At 47.5% G+C, this 22,187-nt stretch overlaps 1 pseudogene; it reads left to right on the top strand.

The window, feature by feature from the left end:
* LOC135556748 (synaptotagmin-7-like) overlaps nt 1-22,187 on the top strand; it is a 120,617-nt pseudogene that overhangs the window by 65,919 nt on the left and 32,511 nt on the right.

Below are 22,187 nucleotides of genomic sequence, written 5' to 3'. Positions count from 1 at the left end.
AGCATGGAGACACTAGGACTGGAGGTGTTAGCATGGAGACACTAGGACTGTTAGCATGAAGACACTAGGACTGGAGGTGTTAGCATGGAGACACTAGGGCTGGAGGTGTTTGCATGGAGACACTAGGGCTGTTAGCATGGAGACACTAGGACAGTTAGCATGGTGACACTAGGACTGGAGTTGTTAGCATGGAGACACTAGGACTGTTAGCATGGAGACACTAGGGCTGTTAGCATGGAGACACTAGGACTGGAGGTGTTAGCATGGAGTACCTAGGACTGAAGGTGTTTGCATGGAGACACTAGGGCTGTTAACATGGAGACACTAGGACTGGAGGTGTTAGCATGGAGCCACTAGGACTGTTAGCATGGAGGCACTAGGACTGTTAGCATGGAGACACTAGAACTGGAGGTGTGAGCATGGAGACACTAGGATTGTTAGCATGGAGACACTAGGACTGGAGGTGTTAGCATGGAGACACTAGGACAGTTAGCATGGAGACACTAGGGCTGGAGGTGTTAGCAGTCCTAGTGTCTCCATGCTAACAGTCCTAGTGTCTCCATGCTATCAGTCCTAGTGTCTCCATGCTAACAGTCCGAGTGTCTCCATGATATCAGTCCTAGTGTCTCCATAGACACTAGCATGGAGACACTAGGACTGTTTGCATGGAGACACTAGGACTGGAGGTGTTAGCATGGAGACACTAGGACTGTTAGCATGGAGTACCTAGGACTGGAGGTGTTTGCATGGAGACACTAGGACTGTTAGCATGGAGACACTAGGGCTGTTTGCATGGAGACACTAGGACTGTTAGCATGGAGACACTAGGACTCTTAGCATGGAGACACTAGGACTCTTAGCATGGAGACACTAGGGCTGGAGGTGTTAGCATGGAGACACTAGGACTGTTAGCATGGAGTACCCAGGACTGGAGGTGTTTGCATGGAGACACTAGGACTGTTAGCATGGAGACACTAGGGCTGTTTGCATGGAGACACTAGGACTGTTAGCATGGAGACACTAGGGCTGTTTGCATGGAGACAGTAGGACTGTTAGCATGGAGACACTAGGACTGTTAGCATGGAGACACTAGGGCTGTTTGCATGGAGACACTAGGACTGTTTGCATGGAGACACTAGGACTGTTAGCATGGAGACACTAGGACTTTTAGCATGGAGACACTAGGACTGTAAGCATGGAGACCCTAGGACTGCAGGTGTTATCATGGAGACACTAGGACTGGAGGTGTTAGCATGGAGACACTAGGACTGTTAGCATGGAGACACTAGGACTGTTAGCATGGAGACACTGGGACTGTTAGCATGGAGACACTAGGACTGTTAGCATGAAGACACTAGGACTGGATGTGTTAGCATGGAGACACTAGGACTGTTAGCATGGAGACACTAGGACTGTTAGAATGGAGACACTAAAACTGTTGTCATGGAGACACTAGGACTGTTATCATGGAGACACTAGGACTTTTAGCATGGAGACACTAGGACTGTTAGCATGGAGACACTAGGACTGTTTGCATGGAGACACTAGGACTGTTAGCATGGAGACACTAGGGCTGTTTGCATGGAGACACTAGGACTGTTAGCATGGAGACACTAGGACTGTTAGCATGGAGACACTAGGACTGTTAGCATGGAGACACTAGGGCTGGAGGTGTTAGCATGGAGACACTAGGACTGTTATCATGGAGACACTAGGACTTTTAGCATGGAGACACTAGGACTGTTAGCATGGAGACACTAGGACTGTTAGCATGGAGACACTAGGACTCTTAGCATGGAGACACTAGGACTGTTTGCATGGAGACACTAGGACTGTTAGCATGGAGACACTAGGGCTGTTTGCATGGAGACACTAGGACTGTTTGCATGGAGACACTATGACTGTTAGCATGGAGACACTAGGACTGTTAGCATGGAGACACTAGGGCTGTTTGCATGGAGACACTAGGACTGTTTGCATGGAGACACTATGACTGTTAGCATGGAGACACTGGGACTGTTAGCATGGAGACACTTGTACTGGAGGTGTTAGCATGGAGACACTAGGACTGTTAGCATGGAGTACCCAGGACTGGAGGTGTTAGCATGGAGACACTAGGACTGTTAGAATGGAGACACTAAAACTGTTGTCATAGAGACACTAGGACTGTTATCATGGAGACACTAGGACTTTTAGCATGGAGACACTAGGACTGTTAGCATGGAGACACTAGGGCTGGAGGTGTTAGCATGGAGACACTAGGACTGTTATCATGGAGACACTAGGACTTTTAGCATGGAGACACTAGGACTTTTAGCATGGAGACACTAGGACTGTTAGCATGGAGACACTAGGGCTGGAGGTGTTAGCATGGAGACACTAGGACTGTTTGCATGGAGACACTAGGACTTTTAGCATGGAGACACTAGGACTGTTATCATGGAGACACTAGGACTTTTAGCATGGAGACACTAGGACTGTTAGCATGGAGACACTAGGACTGTTAGCATGGAGACACTAGGACTCTTAGCATGGAGACACTAGGGCTGGAGGTGTTAGCATGGAGACACTAGGACTGTTTGCATGGAGACACTGGGACTGTTAGCATGGAGACACTAGGACTGTTAGCATGGAGACACTAGGACTCTTAGCATGGAGACACTAGGGCTGGAGGTGTTAGCATGGAGACACTAGGACTGTTAGCATGGAGTACCCAGGACTGGAGGTGTTTGCATGGAGACACTAGGACTGTTAGCATGGAGACACTAGGGCTGTTTGCATGGAGACACTAGGACTGTTAGCATGGAGACACTAGGGCTGTTTGCATGGAGACACTAGGACTGTTAGCATGGAGACACTAGGACTGTTAGCATGGAGACACTAGGGCTGTTTGCATGGAGACACTAGGACTGTTTGCATGGAGACACTAGGACTGTTAGCATGGAGACACTAGGACTGTTAGCATGGAGACACTGGGACTGTTAGCATGGAGACACTAGGACTGGAGGTGTTAGCATGGAGACACTAGGACTGTTAGCATGGAGTACCCAGGACTGGAGGTGTTAGCATGGAGACACTAGGACTGTTAACATGGAGACACTAGGACTGTTAGAATGGAGACACTAAAACTGTTGTCATGGAGACACTAGGACTGTTATCATGGAGACACTAGGACTTTTAGCATGGAGACACTAGGACTGTTAGCATGGAGACACTAGGACTGTTAGCATGGAGACACTAGGACTCTTAGCATGGAGACACTAGGGCTGGAGGTGTTAGCATGGAGACACTAGGAATGTTATCATGGAGACACTAGGACTGTTAGAATGGAGACACTAAAACTGTTGTCATGGAGACACTAGGACTGTTATCATGGAGACACTAGGACTTTTAGCATGGAGACACTAGGACTGTTAGCATGGAGACACTAGGACTGTTAGCATGGAGACACTAGGACTCTTAGCATGGAGACACTAGGGCTGGAGGTGTTAGCATGGAGACACTAGGACTGTTTGCATGGAGACACTAGGACTTTTAGCATGGAGACACTGGGACTGTTAGCATGGAGACACTAGGGCTGGAGGTGTTAGCATGGAGACACTAGGACTGTTAGCATGGAGACACTAGGACTTTTAGCATGGAGACACTAGGGCTGTTTGCATGGAGACACTAGGACTGTTTGCATGGAGACACTAGGACTGTTAGAATGGAGCCACTAGGGCTGTTTGCATGGAGACACTAGGACTGTTAGCATGGAGACACTAGGGCTGTTTGCATGGAGACACTAGGACTGTTAGAATGGAGCCACTAGGGCTGTTTGCATGGAGACACTAGGACTGTTAGCATGGAGACACTGGGACTGTTAGCATGGAGACACTAGGACTGTTAGAATGGAGACACTAAAACTGTTGTCATGGAGACACTAGGACTGTTATCATGGAGACACTAGGACTTTTAGCATGGAGACACTAGGACTGTTAGCATGGAGACACTAGGACTGTTAGCATGGAGACACTAGGACTCTTAGCATGGAGACACTAGGGCTGGAGGTGTTAGCATGGAGACACTAGGACTGTTTGCATGGAGACACTAGGACTTTTAGCATGGAGACACTGGGACTGTTAGCATGGAGACACTAGGACTGTTAGCATGGAGACACTAGGACTCTTAGCATGGAGACACTAGGGCTGGAGGTGTTAGCATGGAGACACTAGGACTGTTAGCATGGAGTACCCAGGACTGGAGGTGTTTGCATGGAGACACTAGGACTGTTAGCATGGAGACACTAGGACTGTTAGCATGGAGACACTAGGACTGTTAGCATGGAGACACTAGGGCTGTTTGCATGGAGACACTAGGACTGTTTGCATGGAGACACTAGGACTGTTAGCATGGAGACACTAGGACTGTTAGCATGGAGACACTGGGACTGTTAGCATGGAGACACTAGGACTGTTAGCATGGAGTACCCAGGACTGGAGGTGTTAGCATGGAGACACTAGGACTGTTAACATGGAGACACTAGGACTGTTAGAATGGAGACACTAAAACTGTTGTCATGGAGACACTAGGACTGTTATCATGGAGACACTAGGACTTTTAGCATGGAGACACTAGGACTGTTAGCATGGAGACACTAGGACTGTTAGCATGGAGACACTAGGACTCTTAGCATGGAGACACTAGGGCTGGAGGTGTTAGCATGGAGACTCTAGGGCTGTTTGCATGGAGACACTAGGACTTTTAGCATGGAGACACTAGGACTGTAAGCATGGAGACCCTAGGACTGTTTGCATGGAGACACTAGGACTGTTAGCATGGAGACACTAGGACTTTTAGCATGGAGACACTAGGACTGTTAGCATGGAGACACTAGGACTTTTAGCATGGAGACACTAGGACTGTTTGCATGGAGACACTAGGACTGTAAGCATGGAGACCCTAGGGCTGTTTGCATGGAGACACTAGGACTGTTTGCATGGAGACACTAGGACTGTTAGCATGGAGACACTAGGACTTTTAGCATGGAGACACTAGGACTGTAAGCATGGAGACCCTAGGACTGCAGGTGTTATCATGGAGACACTAGGACTGGAGGTGTTAGCATGGAGACACTAGGACTGTTAGCATGGAGACACTAGGACTGTTAGCATGGAGACACTCGGACTGTTAGCATGGAGACACTAGGACTGGAGGTGTTAGCATGGAGACACTAGGACTGTTAGCATGGAGACACTAGGACTGGAGGTGTTAGCATGGAGACACTAGGACTGTTAGCATGGAGACACTAGGACTGGAGGTGTTAGCATGGAGACACTAGGACTGTTAGCATGAAGACACTAGGACTGGATGTGTTAGCATGGAGACACTAGGACTGTTATCATGGAGACACTAGGACTGTTAGAATGGAGACAGTAAAACTGTTGTCATGGAGACACTAGGACTGTTATCATGGAGACACTAGGACTTTTAGCATGGAGACACTAGGACTGTTAGCATGGAGACACTAGGACTGTTAGCATGGAGACACTAGGACTCTTAGCATGGAGACACTAGGGCTGGATGTGTTAGCATGGAGACACTAGGACTGTTAGCATGGAGACACTAGTGCTGGAGGTGTTAGCATGGAGACACTAGGACTGTTAGCATGGAGACACTAGGACTGCAGGTGTTAGCATGGAGACACTAGGACTGTTAGCATGGAGACACTAGGACTGCAGGTGTTAGCATGGAGACACTAGGACTGTTAGCATGGAGACACTAGGACTTTTAGCATGGAGACACTAGGACTGTTAGCATGGAGACACTAGGGCTGGAGGTGTTAGCATGGAGACACTATGACTGCAGGTGTTAGCATGGAGATACTAGGACTTTGAGCATGGAGACACTAGGACTGTTAGCATGGAGACACTAGGACTGTTAGCATGGAGACACTAGGACTGTTAGCATGGAGACACTAGGACTGCAGGTGTTAGCATGGAGACACTAGGACTGTTTGCATGGAGACACTAGGACTGTTAGCATGGAGACACTAGGGCTGGAGGTGTTAGCATGGAGACACTAGAACTGTTAGCATGGAGACACTAGGACTGTTAGCATGGAGACACTAGGACTGCAGGTGTTAGCATGGAGACACTAGGACTGTTTGCATGGAGACACTAGGACTGTTAGCATGGAGACACTAGGGCTGGAGGTGTTAGCATGGAGACACTAGAACTGTTAGCATGGAGACACTAGGACTGTTAGCATGGAGACACTAGGACTGCAGGTGTTAGCATGGAGACACTAGGACTGTTTGCATGGAGACACTAGGACTGTTTGCATGGAGACACTAGGACTGTTTGCATGGAGACACTAGGACTGCAGGTGTTAGCATGGAGATACTAGGACTTTGAGCATGTAGACACTAGGACTGTTAGCATGGAGACACTAGGACTGTTAGCATGGAGACACTAGGGCTGGAGGTGTTAGCATGGAGACACTAGAACTGTTAGCATGGAGACACTAGGACTGTTAGCATGGAGACACTAGGACTGCAGGTGTTAGCATGGAGACACTAGGACTGTTTGCATGGAGACACTAGGACTGTTAGCATGGAGACACTAGGACTGTTAGCATGGAGACACTAGGACTGCAGGTGTTAGCATGGAGACACTAGGACTGTTAGCATGGAGACACTAGGACTGTTTGCATGGAGACACTAGGACTGCAGGTGTTAGCATGGAGACACTAGGACTGCAGGTCTGAGCAGATGTTGTTTGATTATAATGCTGGTTAACTATGATGTGGGGTGTGAATGCAGTACTGGTTTACTATGGTCTTGGATGATAACGCTGGTTTACTATGGTGTTGGGTTGTGAATACAGTGCAATGTTTTTCAGAGAAGTCTTTGTTATGTGACCAGGAGCAGGATGTTAGAATAGTACATTTCCTCTCTGCTCTCTGGTGATGTGCTGTCTGCCGAGCGTGATGCTAATGAAAGCTGGAGCTAGCTGGCTAGCTTGCAGGGGCTTCAATGAATGGGTTTCAATGTTGGGGGGTGGGCATTGGGAAGTGTGTGTGTGCGTGTGCGTGTGTGTGTTTGTGTGTCTGTGTGTGTGCCACTGTGTGTGTTCGCGATCGTGTGTTCGCGATCGTCATTGTGTGTGTGTGTGTGTGTGTGTGTGTGTGTGTGTGTGTGTGTGTGTGTGTGTGTGTGTGTGTGTGTGTGTGTGTGTGTGTGTGTGTGTGTGTGTGTGTGTGTGTGTGTGCTGCCTTTGGGGTGCAGGGAAATCTTTTTGCTCTCTGAAAGAGGGATAGCTGTGTTTCTCACGTCTCTCCTCAGCCTAGAGGAGATGTATCTCCCCCCCCCCTACCCCATTCCCCCTACCCCCCTCTTTCTTGGAGCTGCTGTCCCCCTCTCTCTCGCTGGGTCAGGTAAAACACAGGGTAGTATTACAGGTCACGGTGTTGAAACCCAAACAACCTCCGCCTGCCTCTTCTATGTCGTCCTGTCTGTCTGTGTGCACGTGTGTGTTTATGTGTTCCTGTGTCTCTGCAAGGCTCACACCTGTACCTGTCATATATCCTCTTCTTATCTGAGTTGGTTATTGTCAATGTTTCTGCCTGTTTGCTGCCTTCACACTTCCATTCACTTTCCCTCTGTTCCTCATGTCACCCCCCTCTCCCTCTCTCCTTCTCTCCCCTCCTCTCCCTATCCCCTCCTCTCCCTCTCCCTCTCCCCTCCCTCTCCCCTCCTTCACCCCTCTCCCCTCCTCTTCCTCACCCCTGTCCTCTCCCTCTCCCCTACTTTCCCTCCCCCTCTTCCCTCCTCTCCTCACCCTCTCCCCTCCTCTTTCTCACCCCTTTCCCCTCCTCTCCCTCAATCTCCCTCTCCCCTCCTCTCCCTCACCCCTTTCCCGCTCACCTCCTCTCCCTCACCCCCATAAACCTCATATCTGTCCTCTATGTTTCCAGAGCCTTTGATATGCCAATCGCCCTACTTTCTGTGGCTGCACTGTGGGAGCATCAAAACTTTAGTCCACTCTGCCTCCCCATGGTTACCATTGTCTACTGCAGCCTGGTAACAACAACAGTTAGTCTCCATCATGGTTAATGTTGTCTACTGTAGCCTGGTAACAACAACAGTTAGCCTCCATCATGGTTAATGTTGTCTACTGTAGCCTGGTAACAACAACAGTTAGTCTCCATTGTGGTTAACAACAACAGTTAGTCTCCATCGTGGTTAATGTTGTCTACTGTAGCCTGGTAACAACAACAGTTAGTCTCCATCATGGTTAATGTTGTCTACTGTAGCCTGGTAACAACAACAGTTAGTCTCCATCATGGCTAATGTTGTCTACTGTAGCCTGGTAACAACAACAGTTAGTCTCCATCATGGTTAATGTTGTCTACTGTAGCCTGGTAACAACAACAGTTAGTCTCCATCATGGTTAATGTTGTCTACTGCAGCCTGGTAACAACAACAGTTAGTCTCCATCATGGTTAATGTTGTCTACTGTAGCCTGGTAACAACAACAGTTAGTCTCCATCATGGTTAATGTTGTCTACTGTAGCCTGGTAACAACAACAGTTAGTCTCCATCATGGTTAATGTTGTCTACTGTAGCCTGGTAACAACAACAGTTAGTCTCCATCATGGTTAATGTTGTCTACTGTGGCCTGGTAACAACAAACCATGATATATATATATAGTATGTTATGGTCATATAGTATAGTCATATAGTATAGTATAGTATAGTCATATAGTATAGTATAGTATAGTATAGTCATATAGTATAGTATAGTATAGTATAGTCATATAGTATAGTATAGTCATATAGTATAGTATAGTCATATAGTATAGTATAGTATAGTCATATAGTATAGTATAGTATAGTCATATAGTATAGTATAGTATAGTCATATAGTATGTTATGGTCATTTAGTATAGTCATATAGTATAGTATAGTCGTATAGTACAGTATAGTATAGTCATATAGTATAGTATAGTATAGTATAGTCATATAGTATAATATAGTATGGTCATATAGTATAGTCATATAGTATAGTATAGTATAGTCATATAGTATAGTCATATAGTATAGTATAGTATAGTCATATAGTATAGTCATATAGTATAGTCGTATAGTATAGTATAGTCATATAGTATAGTCATATAGTATAGTATTGTATAGTCATATAGTATAGTATAGTCATATAGTAAAGTCAATTGTATAGTCTTATAGTTAGGTGATAATGGCAGGGAAGCAGGTGCTGGAGGCACGAGACGAAGTCGGATCTAACAAACATAGACTTTAAGGGCATTATCACTTTTATACAACGGGTTACCAACATTTACAAATAATGATTTTCATATTTTCATTAAAAATACATTTTGATTAATTTATTGTTGCTATTTCATCCATCCATGTAGATTATAGTCCCGACACAAATCTAGGGTTGCTACCCAAGACGGCTGGTCGTTCGTTTGCCAGTCGTTCAGTCTTTTTGTTTTGTATCTATGGACTCGACCCAGTCGTTTCGTCTTTTTGTTCTGTATCTATGGTAGGTAGAAACAGGTTTGGTAGGTAGAAACAGGTTTGGTAGGTAGAAACAGGTTTGGTAGGTATACTCTGGTTTGGTACTTAGAAACAGGTTTGGTAGGTAGAAACAGGTTTGGTAGGTAGAAACAGGTTTGGTATGTAGAAACAAGGTTTGGTAGGTAGAAACAGGTTTGGTAGGAGGAAAACCGGTTTGGTAGGTGGAAACAGGTTTGGTAGGTAGAAACAGTTTTGGTAAGTAGAAACAGGTTTGGTAGGTAGAAACAGGTTTGGTAGGTAGAAACAGGTTTGGTAGGTAGAAACAGGTTTGGTATGTAGAAACAGGTTTGGTAGGTAGATCATTCCCCTAGTTGCACCACCATCCAGACACACAACTAGCTCTAACCTACATACCTGAGAATGCATTGCGACTGCTCACTGCAACCCCTGAATGAAGCATGTGAAGGACAATGAATTATTGAAGACCTCTTCATCGATAGAGGAGGAGGGAAAGGAGGAGGGAGGTGTAGTGGAGTCAAGAGATTCTAGAATGTCTTGAGTCTCCCTTTGTGTTGTCGATACTTAGAGTTCATTCATTCTCAGACCAGAGGTTAGAGCCTAAGCTAATTATTCTCCTCTCCTCTCAACCTCTCCACCGAGAGTAAAACTAGCCGACCCCCTTTCAATGCTGTTACCTCAATTAAAAAAAGAATACCAATAACACTAATTGAGAACAACCCACCCTCCCCTGTCCTTGATAACACCCCTCCTCTTCCCCCTCATCTCTCTCTCTGGTGCCTGTTTGTCCGTCTGTCTGTCTCTCTGTCTGTCTTGCTTTGCTTGCATTCTCTGTCTGTCTCTCTGTCAGTAGTTTTTAATCTGGTTCTGTCTGTGTCGTCTTCTGGAAATTAGTACACAATCGGTTTTCTTTCAACTTGAATTGTGATTTTTGTCTCTTCACACAAATTACACATAACATACAGGACAATAATCCTTTCAAAAATAAACATCCTCTGAATTGTTGATAGACAGAATTCTGGACAGACAGACAGTTGTTTTGGTGGGACGGTTCCTTGCTTTATTTCCAGCCTTTTCCAGGGTATTTTGCCCTCACTCTTTGAGAGTGACACCCGAGTGACACTTGCTTATTTATGATATATGCACGTTACCAATGCCAGACTTGTGCTGTGACTCCACCTTCCCAAGCCACACCTTTAGAGTGTTATACTTCCTGAGTCTGGACCAATCAGTTGTCAGTATTGTAAGTGGATGAAAGTACTCCGTTGGGAGACAGTTTCTGTCATTCCATAACTAATATCTTCAGTAACACTCTAAATGTGTGTATCCTTTAGATTTACAATTGTCCTCTCTTGTATTTTTATGTTTTGTGTTATATTATGTTTGTATGTGGTATATCTACATGTCTCTCTCCTACTCTCTCACGCTCACTCTAGCTTTCTCTCTCTCTCTCACTCTCCTCCACTCCCTCTCTCTCCTCTCCGTCTCTCTCTCCTCCACTCCCCCTCTCTCTCCTCTCCTTCTCTCTCTCTCCTCCACTCTCTCTCCTTATCTCCCTCTCTCCCTCTCTCTCTATCTCCTCCACTCCCTCTCTCCTCTCCTTCTCTCTCTCTCTCCTCCACTCCCCCTCTCTCTCCTCTCCTTCTCTCTCTCTCCTCCACTCCCCCTCTCTCTCCTATCCTTCTCTCTCTCTCATCCACTCCCCCTCTCTCTCCTCTCCTTCTCTCTATCTCTCCTCCACTCTCTCTCCTTCTCTATCTCTCTCTCCCTCTCTCTCTCTCCTCCACTCCCTCTCTCTCCTGTCCTTCTCTCTCTCTCTCCCCTCTACTCCCTCTCTCTCTCCTCTCCTTCTCTCTCTCTCTCTCCTCCACTCACTCTCCTTTCTCTCTCTCCCTCTCTCTCCTCTCCTCCACTCCCTCTCTCCTCTCCTATCCTTCTCTCCTTCTGCTCTCCTTCTCTCTCTCTCTCTCTCTCTCCTCTCCTCCTCCTCTCTCTCTCTCCACTCCCTCTCTCCTCTCCTATCCTTCTGCTCTCCTTCTCTCTCTCCTCTCCTCCACTCCCTCTCCCTCTCCTCTCCTCCTCTCCTTCTCTTGCCTCTCCTCCACTCCCTCTCTCTCCTCTCCTCCTCTCTCTCTCTCCTCCACTCTCTCTCTCCTCTCCTTCTCTCGCCTCTCCTCCACTCCCTCTCTCTCTCCTCTCCTCCTCTCTCTCTCTCCTCTCCTCCACTCCCTCTCTCTCTCTCTCTCTCTCCTCCCCTCCACTCCCTCTCTCTCTCCTCTCCTTCTCTCGCCTCTCCACCTCTCCCTCTCTCCTCTCCTCCACTCCCTCTCTCTCTCCACTCCTTCCCTCTCTCCTCTCCTCCACTCCCTCTCTCTCTCCTCTCCTCTCATCCTCTCTCCTCTCCTCCACTCCCTCTCTCTCTCCTCTCCTCTCCTCCTCTCTCTCTCTCCACTCTCTCTCTCCTCTCCTATCCTTCTCTCATTCTGCTCTCCTTCTAAATATCTCTTGACCTTGATATTTCTTCTTCTTCTTCCGGTGACTAATCTTCTTCTATGTATTTTTAGATGTTCTCTTCTTTCCCTTTTGTAGCATATTTATTTCCTGTTTACTGTTCATTATACTGTCTTCTTCTTCTGCCTTTATTTGGTCTTTATTCTTTGATACAAAACCAAGCCTTTCCTTCTTTTGGTCTTTATTTCAATCAAACTGACAACAAAAAAACAAAGCCTTTCTTGCGTTTCCAGGCTTTCCTTTGTTCTCTCTCTCTCATATCTCATTTCTTTCTTGCAGCTCAGTTTTTCTCCCAACGTGCTGCTGTTTTGTTAATATGTCACTCTTGGTTTCCGTCCGGAACGTTCTGTAACCTTTAACCTCACGTTGTTCATGCTATTTAACGTTGCCTGTTCTCTCTAATACAGATTCATGTTTAACTCTGCTTCTGTCTTCTACTTCTTTCTTCTTCTTCGGTGGTCGGTTCTTTTTTTCTTTCGTTCTCTCTTTCTTCGTTCCCCCGTATGTTTCCTCTGCAGCCTCTGTATGTGTGTCTGCTGCTCTCTCTCTCTCTGTCTGTCTCTCTCTCTCTCTCCTCTCTCTCTCTGTCTCTCTCCTCTCTCTCTCTGTCTCTCTCTCTCTCGCTGTCTCTCTCTCTCTCTCTCTGTCTCTCTCTGTCTCTCTCTCTCTGTCTCTCTCTCTCTCTCTCTCTCTCTCTGTCTCTCTGTCTCTCTCTCTCTGTCTCGCTCTCTTTCTCTTTCTTTCACTTCATTTTCTGTTGCCTAACAGTGTATCATTGCCTTACCTCTCAATGTGCCTTGACCAGTCTTGACCAGTCAGTCTAACATTGCATAAACTGGGCCCTCTCACTGGCTTCTCTCTCTCTCTCTCTCTCTCTCTCTCTCTCTCTCTCTCTCTCTCTCTCTCTCTCTCTCTTTCATTATGTCCTTCGTTCTCTCTCTCCCACTCTCCTATCTTGTCTTATAAGTTTATTTGAAATGTTTTTATGTTTCTTTTTCTGGTTTTGGAAATGTTGTGATGATATTGTGTTGTTGCACATCTGGCCCCCACACTAATCTACTTCAATAACTGTCTCGACGTACAGCAGAAGGCCAGCTTCAACTGTCTCAATGGTAGTTTATAGCGTGTCAACTTTACAGTGTGCAACAAGTGTAAACTTTACAGTGTGCTACAAGTGTACACTTTACAGTGTGTCACAAGTGTAAACTTTACAGTGTTTCACAAGTCTAAACTTTACAGTGTTCTACAAGTGTAAACTTTACAGTGTGTCACAAGTGTAAACTTTACAGTGTTCTACAAGTGTAAACTTTACGGTGTTTTACAAGTGTAAACTTTACAGTGTTCTACAAAGTGTAAACTTTACAGTGTGCTACACGTGTAAATTTTACAGTGTTCTACAAGTGTAAACTTTACAGTGTGCTACAAATGTAAATAGTACAGTGTTCTACAAGTGTAAACTTTACTGTGTGCTACAAGTGTACACTTTACAGTGTGCTACAAGTGTACACTTTACAGTGTGCTACAAGTGTACACTTTACAGTGTGCTACAAGTGTACACTTCACAGTGTGCAACAAATGTAAATTTTACAGTGTGCTTCAAGTGTACATTTTACAGTTTGGATACACTGGCTCTTTTGGTTTTGCTGTTGAATTCCAACCAATACACAGACACACACACACACACATACTGCGCAATGTCATCAGGCCTTCTGCAAGTCAATTTACATGTTTGTCTATAGTATACATGTCACTATACATGTCTGTCTATGTCACTATACATGTCTGTCTATGTCACTATACATGTCTGTCTATGTCACTATACATGTCTGTCTATGTCACTATACGTGTCTGTCTATGTCACAATACATGTCTGTCTATGTCACTATACGTGTCTGTCTATGTCACAATACATGTCTGTCTATGTCACTATACATGTCTGTCTATGTCACTATATGTGTCTGTCTGTCACTATATGTGTCTGTCTGTCACTATATGTGTCTGTCTATGTCACTATACGTGTCTGTCTATGTCACTATACGTGTCTGTCTATGTCACTATATGTGTCTGTCTATGTCACTATACGTGTCTGTCTATGTCACTATACGTGTCTGTCTATGTCACTATACGTGTCTGTCTATGTCACTATACATGTCTGTCTATGTCACTATACATGTCTGTCTATGTCACTATATGTGTCTGTCTATGTCACTATATGTGTCTGTCTATGTCACTATACATGTCTGTCTATGTCACTATACGTGTCTGTCTATGTCACTATATGTGTCTGTCTATGTCACTATACGTGTCTGTCTATGTCACTATACATGTCTGTCTATGTCACTATACATGTCTGTCTATGTCACTATATGTGTCTGTCTATGTCACTATATGTGTCTGTCTATGTCACTATACGTGTCTGTCTATGTCACTATATGTGTCTGTCTATGTCACTATATGTGTCTGTCTATGTCACTATATGTGTCTGTCTATGTCACTATACGTGTCTGTCTATGTCACTATATGTGTCTGTCTATGTCACTATATGTGTCTATCTATGTCACTATATGTGTCTGTCTATGTCACTATACATGTCTGTCTATGTCACTATATGTGTCTGTCTATGTCACTATATGTGTCTGTCTATGTCACTATATGTGTCTGTCTCATTGGTGTGTATTGAGGTCTAGGGGGGCTTTTCTGTCAACGTGTTGTTTGTTCAGGTCCTGGTACATCTGGATAATAGTGTCTGATAGGGGCTTGAGTTCCACTCATATAACATTATGTTTCACCATTAAACTCATTTGCATGGATATCCTTGTAGGAGGTAACTAACTTCTATACTAAGGGATATATGTTGGTTGTGTACTCCAGCCTCAGAAACAATCTTAAAATCAGACAGGGCTCTAACATCAAAATATATGGAGTTAGCACACCCTGGGCCTGCGTGTTTTGGATGTCACCTCGTCCCGTTCCGACCCTTCTCTCTCTCTCTGTGTGGAGTCTGGAGTCAGCCCCATGGTCACCCTGTCCTCTCTCTCTACAGGGGCGTGTCCAACAAGCCAGGCAACAGTCCCAAGGGCCACCCCCCCGACGGACACTCCTCAGTCACCGATCTGGCCAACTCTCTCACCGGAGACATGGTCATGGTACGACACATCGTTCCTCCCTCCCTTATCCATCTCTCTCTCCCTCCTATTCATTCATCTACTCCTCATCCTCCTATTGCTCCTCCTCCTTATCCTCCTCCTATTCTTCCTCCTCCTCCTTCTATTCCTCCTCCTCCTATTCCTCCTCTTCCTATTATTCCTCCTCCTTCTCCTATTCCTCCTCCTTTTCCTATTCCTCCTCCTTTTCCTCCTCCTATTCTTCCTCCTCATTCTATTCCTCCTCCTCCTATTCCTCCTCTTCCTATTATTCCTACTCCTTCTATTCCTCCTCCTTCTATTCCTCCTCCTTCTATTCCTCCTCCTCCTATTCCTCCTCTTCCTATTATTCCTACTCCTTCTATTCCTCCTCCTTCTATTCCTCCTCTTCCTATTCCTCCTCTTCCAATTATTCCTGCTCCTTCTATTCCTCCTCCTCCTATTCTTCCTCATCTTATTCCTCCCCCTCCTATTCCTCCTCCTCCTCCTCCCCCTCCTATTCTTCCTCCTCTTATTCCTCATCCTCCTATTCCTCTTCTCCTCCTCCTCCTATTCCTCCTCATCCTCCTATTCCTCCTCTCATCCTCCTCCTCCTATTCCTCTTATTCCTCCTCCTCCTCCTACTCCTCCTCTCCTCCTCCTCCTCCTATTCCTCCTCATCCTCCTATTCCTCCTCTCCTCCTCCTCCTCCTATTCCTCCTCTCATCCTCCTCCTCCTATTCCTCTTATTCCTCCTCTCCTCCTATTCCTCCTCTCCTCCTCCTCCTATTCCTCCTCATCCTCCTATTCCTCCTCTCCTCCTCCTCCTATTCCTCCTCTCATCCTCCTATTACTCTTATTCCTCCTACTCCTCCTCCTCCTCCTATTCCTCTTATTCCTCCTCCTCCTCCTATTCCTCCTCATCCTCCTATTCCTCCTCTCCTCCTCCTCCTCCTATTCCTCCTCTCATCCTCCTCCTCCTATTCCTCCTCTCATCCTCCTCCTCCTATTCCTCCTCTCATCCTCCTCCTCCTATTCCTCTTATTCCTCCTCCTCCTCCTACTCCTCCTCCTCCTCCTATTCCTCTTATTCCTCCTCCTCCTATTCCTCCTCTCATCCTCCTCCTCCTATTCCTCTTATTCCTCCTCCTCCTATTCCTCCTATTCCTCCTCATCCTCCTATTCCTCCTCTCCTCCTCCTCTCCTCCTCCTCCTCCTATTCCTCCTCCTATTCCTCTTATTCCTCCTCCTCCTATTCCTCCTCCTCCTATTCCTCCTCCTCCTATTCCTCCTCCTCCTATTCCTCTTATTCCTCCTCCTCCTATTCCTCATCCTATTCCTCCTCCTATTCCTCTTATTCCTCCTTCTCCTATTCCTCCTCCTATTCCTCCTCCTATTCCTTCTCCTTCTATTCCTCCTCATATTCCTCCTCCTCCTCCGACCCTACACCCACTATCAACCACAAATCCTTATTCATCCCCTAGAGCCAACCCTCTACCCCTTGGGAACTTGGGTAGATTTGAGAGGACTGGATAGGTGTACACAATATGTGGTCTTATTGTTTTATTTTTTTATTTAAAAAAATGTTTATATATATATATTTTTTTTTTATGCCAAAATATGAAACCCACCTATCACAAGCCTATAACAGAATGTCTTAGTCCTAGTCAAACCCTTTGATTGGTCCATCAGTAACACCATGGTTAATCTGTTGGTTTGCATAAGCTCCTCCCATTACCATTGTTTTTTTAGTTAGGCCAAGTCAGTTAAGAGCAAATACTTAATTTACAATGACGGCCTACTGGGGGAACAGTGGGGTAACTTGCCTTGTCCACTAGACTACCTGCTGCCTCTACACTCTAACCACTAGACTACCTGCCGCCTCCACACTCTAACCACTAGACTACCTGCTGCCTCTACACTCTAACCACTAGACTACCTGCTGCCTCTACACTCTAACCACTAGACTACCTGCCGCCTCTACACTCTAACCACTAGACTACCTGCTGCCTCTACACTCTAACCACTAGACTACCTGCTGCCTCTACACTCTAACCACTAGACTACCTGCCACCTCTACACTCTAACCACTAGACTACCTGCTGCCTCTACACTCTAACCACTAGACTACCTGCCGCCTCTACACTCTAACCACTAGACTACCTGCCTCCTCTACACTCCAACCACTAGACTACCTGCCTCCTCTACACTCTAACCACTAGACTACCTGCTGCCTCTACACTCTAACCACTAGACTACCTGCCGCCTCTACACTCTAACCACTAGACTACCTGCTGCCTCTACACTCTAACCACTAGACTACCTGCTGCCTCTACACTCTAACCACTAGACTACCTGCCACCTCTACACTCTAACCACTAGACTACCTGCTGCCTCTACACTCTAACCACTAGACTACCTGCCACCTCTACACTCTAACCACTAGACTACCTGCTGGCTCTACACTCTAACCACTAGACTACCTGCCACCTCTACACTCTAACCACTAGACTACCTGCTGCCTCTACACTCTAACCACTAGGCTACCCTGCCACCTCTACACTCTAACCACTAGACTACCTGCTGCCTCTACACTCTAACCACTAGGCTGCCTGCCTGATTAGACTAAGAGTAGGGTTTAAGTACAGAGTCTGTATCTAAAATGGCACCATATTCTCTATATAGTACACTACTTTTGACTAGGGCCCGTAGTTCAGTATCAAGGAACTGGGGCGCCATTTGGAACACAGAGGCTGATGACCTGCTGCTGTTCTCTCTCTCTGTGTTATATCTACATCTGACATACATACCTTCTGTCAAACTTAAACACACACAGAGAATGAGAGAGAGTGAGAGAGAGGTGGGGTGATGTGTGAGAGAGAGAGAGAGAGCGAGGGGGGGTAAGAGAGGGGGAGAAATGTTAGAGGGAGGGAGGGAGGGAGGGAGGAGGGAGGGGGGGGAGGGAGGGAGGGAGGGGGAGGGAGGGAGGGAGGGAGGGAGGGAGGGAGGGAGGGAGGGAGGGAGGGAGGGAGGGAGGGAGGGCGCCACAGTGAGAATACAGTGCAGGAGATCAACTTGACTTTCTGCTCACCCTCTCCGTGCCCCCACACAGTCTTTCTCTTTCTCTCTGTCTGTACGCTGATGTTGCTATCAAATAGCATATCAGCTGTGATAAAGGAGAGAGAGAAAGGTTAAGATAATTTTAATTCCCTAAATTCTAATTCCAGCTGAGAGGTATGAGACTATATAAAAACATAGGGGGACTTTAGGAGAATGAGATTGGAGAGAGAGAGACAGAGAGAGACACACAGAGAGACACACAGAGAGAGACACACAGAGAGAGAGAGAGACACACACAGAGAGACACACAGAGAGAGAGAGAGAGACACACAGAGAGAGACACACAGAGAGACACACAGAGAGAGAGACACACACAGAGAGAGAGAGAGAGACACACAGAGAGAGACACACAGAGAGACACACAGAGAGAGAGACACACACAGAGAGACACACAGAGAGAGAGAGACAGACACACACAGAGACACAGAGAGAGACAGAGAGAGAGAGACAGACACACACACACAGAGACACAGAGAGAGACAGAGAGAGAGAGGGAGACACAGAGAGAGACACACAGAGAGACACACAGAGAGACGCACAGAGAGAGAGAGACAGACACACACAGAGACACAGAGAGAGACAGAGAGAGAGAGAGACAGAGAGAGAGACTTTTTGTCTTTCTTTCATTAAAACCTCACCACCCCCCCCCTGCTTAAAATACAACACCAAAATATATCTTGTACTCCATACATGTACCATACCCACCTTGCCCTCTACCCCATGATACAAAACAACACCACACATCACCATAACCAAAACCCCACCACTTCTACAACCGTATATCCAACCCATCTCCCCCAGCTGTAAAGAAAGCCCCCCCCCAACACACCATATCTCCAGAAACATCTCCCCCAGCTGTAAAGACAGCCCCCCCCCAACACACCATATCTCCTGAAACATCTCCCCCAGCTGTAAAGACACATCTCCCCCAGCTATAAAGACAGCCCCCCAACACACCATATCTCCTGAAACATCTCCCCCAGCTGTAAAGACAGCCCCCCCAACACACCATATCTCCTGAAACATCTCCCCCAGCTGTACAGACAGCCCCCCCCAACACACCACATCTCCTGAAACATCTCCCCCAGCTGTACAGACAGCCCCCCCAACACACCACATCTCCTGAAACATCTCCCCCAGCTGTAAAGACAGCCCCCCCAACACACCATATCTCCTGAAACATCTCCCCCAGCTGTAAAGACAGCCCCCCCCCAACACACCACATCTCCTGAAACATCTCCCCCAGCTGTACAGACAGCCCCCCCCAACACACCATATCTCCTGAAACATCTCCCCCAGCTGTACAGACAGCCCCCCCCAACACACCATATCTCCTGAAACATCTCCCCCAGCTGTAAAGACAGCCCCCCAACACACCATATCTCCTGAAACATCTCCCCCAGCTGTAAAGACAGCCCCCCAACACACCACATCTCCTGAAACATCTCCCCCAGCTATACAGACAGCCCCCCCCAACACACCATATCTCCTGAAACATCTCCCCCAGCTGTAAAGACAGCCCCCCAACACACCATATCTCCTGAAACATCTCCCCCAGCTGTAAAGACAGCCCCCCCCCAACACACCATATCTCCTGAAACATCTCCCCCAGCTGTAAAGACAGCCCCCCAACACACCATAGAAACATCTCCCCCAGCTGTAAAGACAGCCCCCCAACACACCATATCTCCTGAAACATCTCCCCCAGCTGTACAGACAGCCCCCCCCCCAACACACCATATCTCCTGAAACATCTCCCCCAGCTGTACAGACAGCCCCCCCCCAACACACCATATCTCCTGAAACATCTCCCCCAGCTGTACAGACAGCCCCCCCCAACACACCATAGAAACATCTCCCCCAGCTGTACAGACAGCCCCCCAACACACCATATCTCCTGAAACATCTCCCCCAGCTGTACAGACAGCCCCCCCAACACACCATATCTCCTGAAACATCCCCCAGCTGAGACAGCCCCCCAACACACCATATCTCCTGAAACATCTCCCCCAGCTGTACAGACAGCCCCCCAACACACCATATCTCCTGAAACATCTCCCCCAGCTGTAAAGACAGCCCCCCAACACACCATATCTCCTGAAACATCTCCCCCAGCTGTAAAGACAGCCCCCAACACACCATATCTCCTGAAACATCTCCCCCAGCTGTAAAGACAGCCCCCCAACACACCATATCTCCTGAAACATCTCCCCCAGCTGTACAGACAGCCCCCCCCAACACACCATATCTCCTGAAACATCTCCCCAGCTGTACAGACAGCCCCCCCCAACACACCATATCTCCTGAAACATCTCCCCCAGCTGTAAAGACAGCCCCCCCCCCAACACACCATATCTCCTGAAACATCTCCCCCAGCTGTAAAGACAGCCCCCCAACACACCATATCTCCTGAAACATCTCCCCCAGCTGTACAGACAGCCCCCCCCCCCAACACACCATATCTCCTGAAACATCTCCCCCAGCTGTACAGACAGCCCCCCCAACACACCATATCTCCTGAAACATCTCCCCCAGCTGTACAGACAGCCCCCCCAACACACCATATCTCCTGAAACATCTCCCCCAGCTATACAGACAGCCCCCCCCCAACACACCATATCTCCTGAAACATCTCCCCCAGCTGTACAGACAGCCCCCCCAACACACCATACATCTCCCCCAGCTATCTCCTGAAACATCTCCCCCAGCTGTACAGACAGCCCCCCCAACACACCATATCTCCTGAAACATCTCCCCAGCTGTACAGACAGCCCCCCCCAACACACCATATCTCCTGAAACATCTCCCCCAGCTGTACAGACAGCCCCCCCCCAACACACCATATCTCCTGAAACATCTCCCCCAGCTGTACAGACAGCCCCCCCCAACACACCATATCTCCTGAAACATCTCCCCCAGCTGTACAGACAGCCCCCCCCAACACACCATATCTCCTGAAACATCTTCCCCAGCTGTACAGACAGCCCCCCCAACACACCATATCTCCTGAAACATCTCCCCCAGCTGTAAAGACAGCCCCCCAACACACCATATCTCCTGAAACATCTCCCCCAGCTATAAGACAGCCCCCCCCAACACACCATATCTCCTGAAACATCTCCCCCAGCTGTAAAGACAGCCCCCCCCAACACACCATATCTCCTGAAACATCTCCCCCAGCTGTAAAGACAGCCCCCCCAACACACCATATCTCCTGAAACATCTCCCCCAGCTGTAAAGACAGCCCCCCCAACACACCATATCTCCTGAAACATCTCCCCCAGCTGTAAGACAGCCCCCCCCAACACACCATATCTCCTGAAACATCTCCCCCAGCTGTAAAGACAGCCCCCCAACACACCATATCTCCTGAAACATCTCCCCCAGCTGTACAGACAGCCCCCCCAACACACCATATCTCCTGAAACATCTCCCCCAGCTGTACAGACAGCCCCCCCCAACACACCATATCTCCTGAAACATCTCCCCCAGCTGTACAGACAGCCCCCCCCCCAACACACCATATCTCCTGAAACATCTCCCCCAGCTGTAAAGACAGCCCCCCCCAACACACCATATCTCCTGAAACATCTCCCCCAGCTGTAAAGACAGCCCCCCCCAACACATACTGAAACATCTCCCCCATAAAGACAGCCCCCCCAACACACCATATCTCCTGAAACATCTCCCCCAGCTGTAAAGACAGCCCCCCCCCAACACACCATATCTCCTGAAACATCTCCCCCAGCTGTAAAGACAGCCCCCCCCAACACACCATATCTCCTGAAACATCTCCCCCAGCTGTAAAGACAGCCCCCCCCCCAACACACCATATCTCCTGAAACATCTCCCCAAAGACAGCCCCCCCCAACACACCATATCTCCTGAAACATCTCC

Source organism: Oncorhynchus masou, chromosome 15, assembly GCF_036934945.1.
Source record: "Oncorhynchus masou masou isolate Uvic2021 chromosome 15, UVic_Omas_1.1, whole genome shotgun sequence".
In the NCBI taxonomy this organism is placed as follows: Eukaryota; Metazoa; Chordata; class Actinopteri; order Salmoniformes; family Salmonidae; genus Oncorhynchus; species Oncorhynchus masou.
The sequence above is the reverse complement of the archived record's forward strand: the minus strand, read 5'-3'. Positions and strand labels throughout refer to the sequence as shown.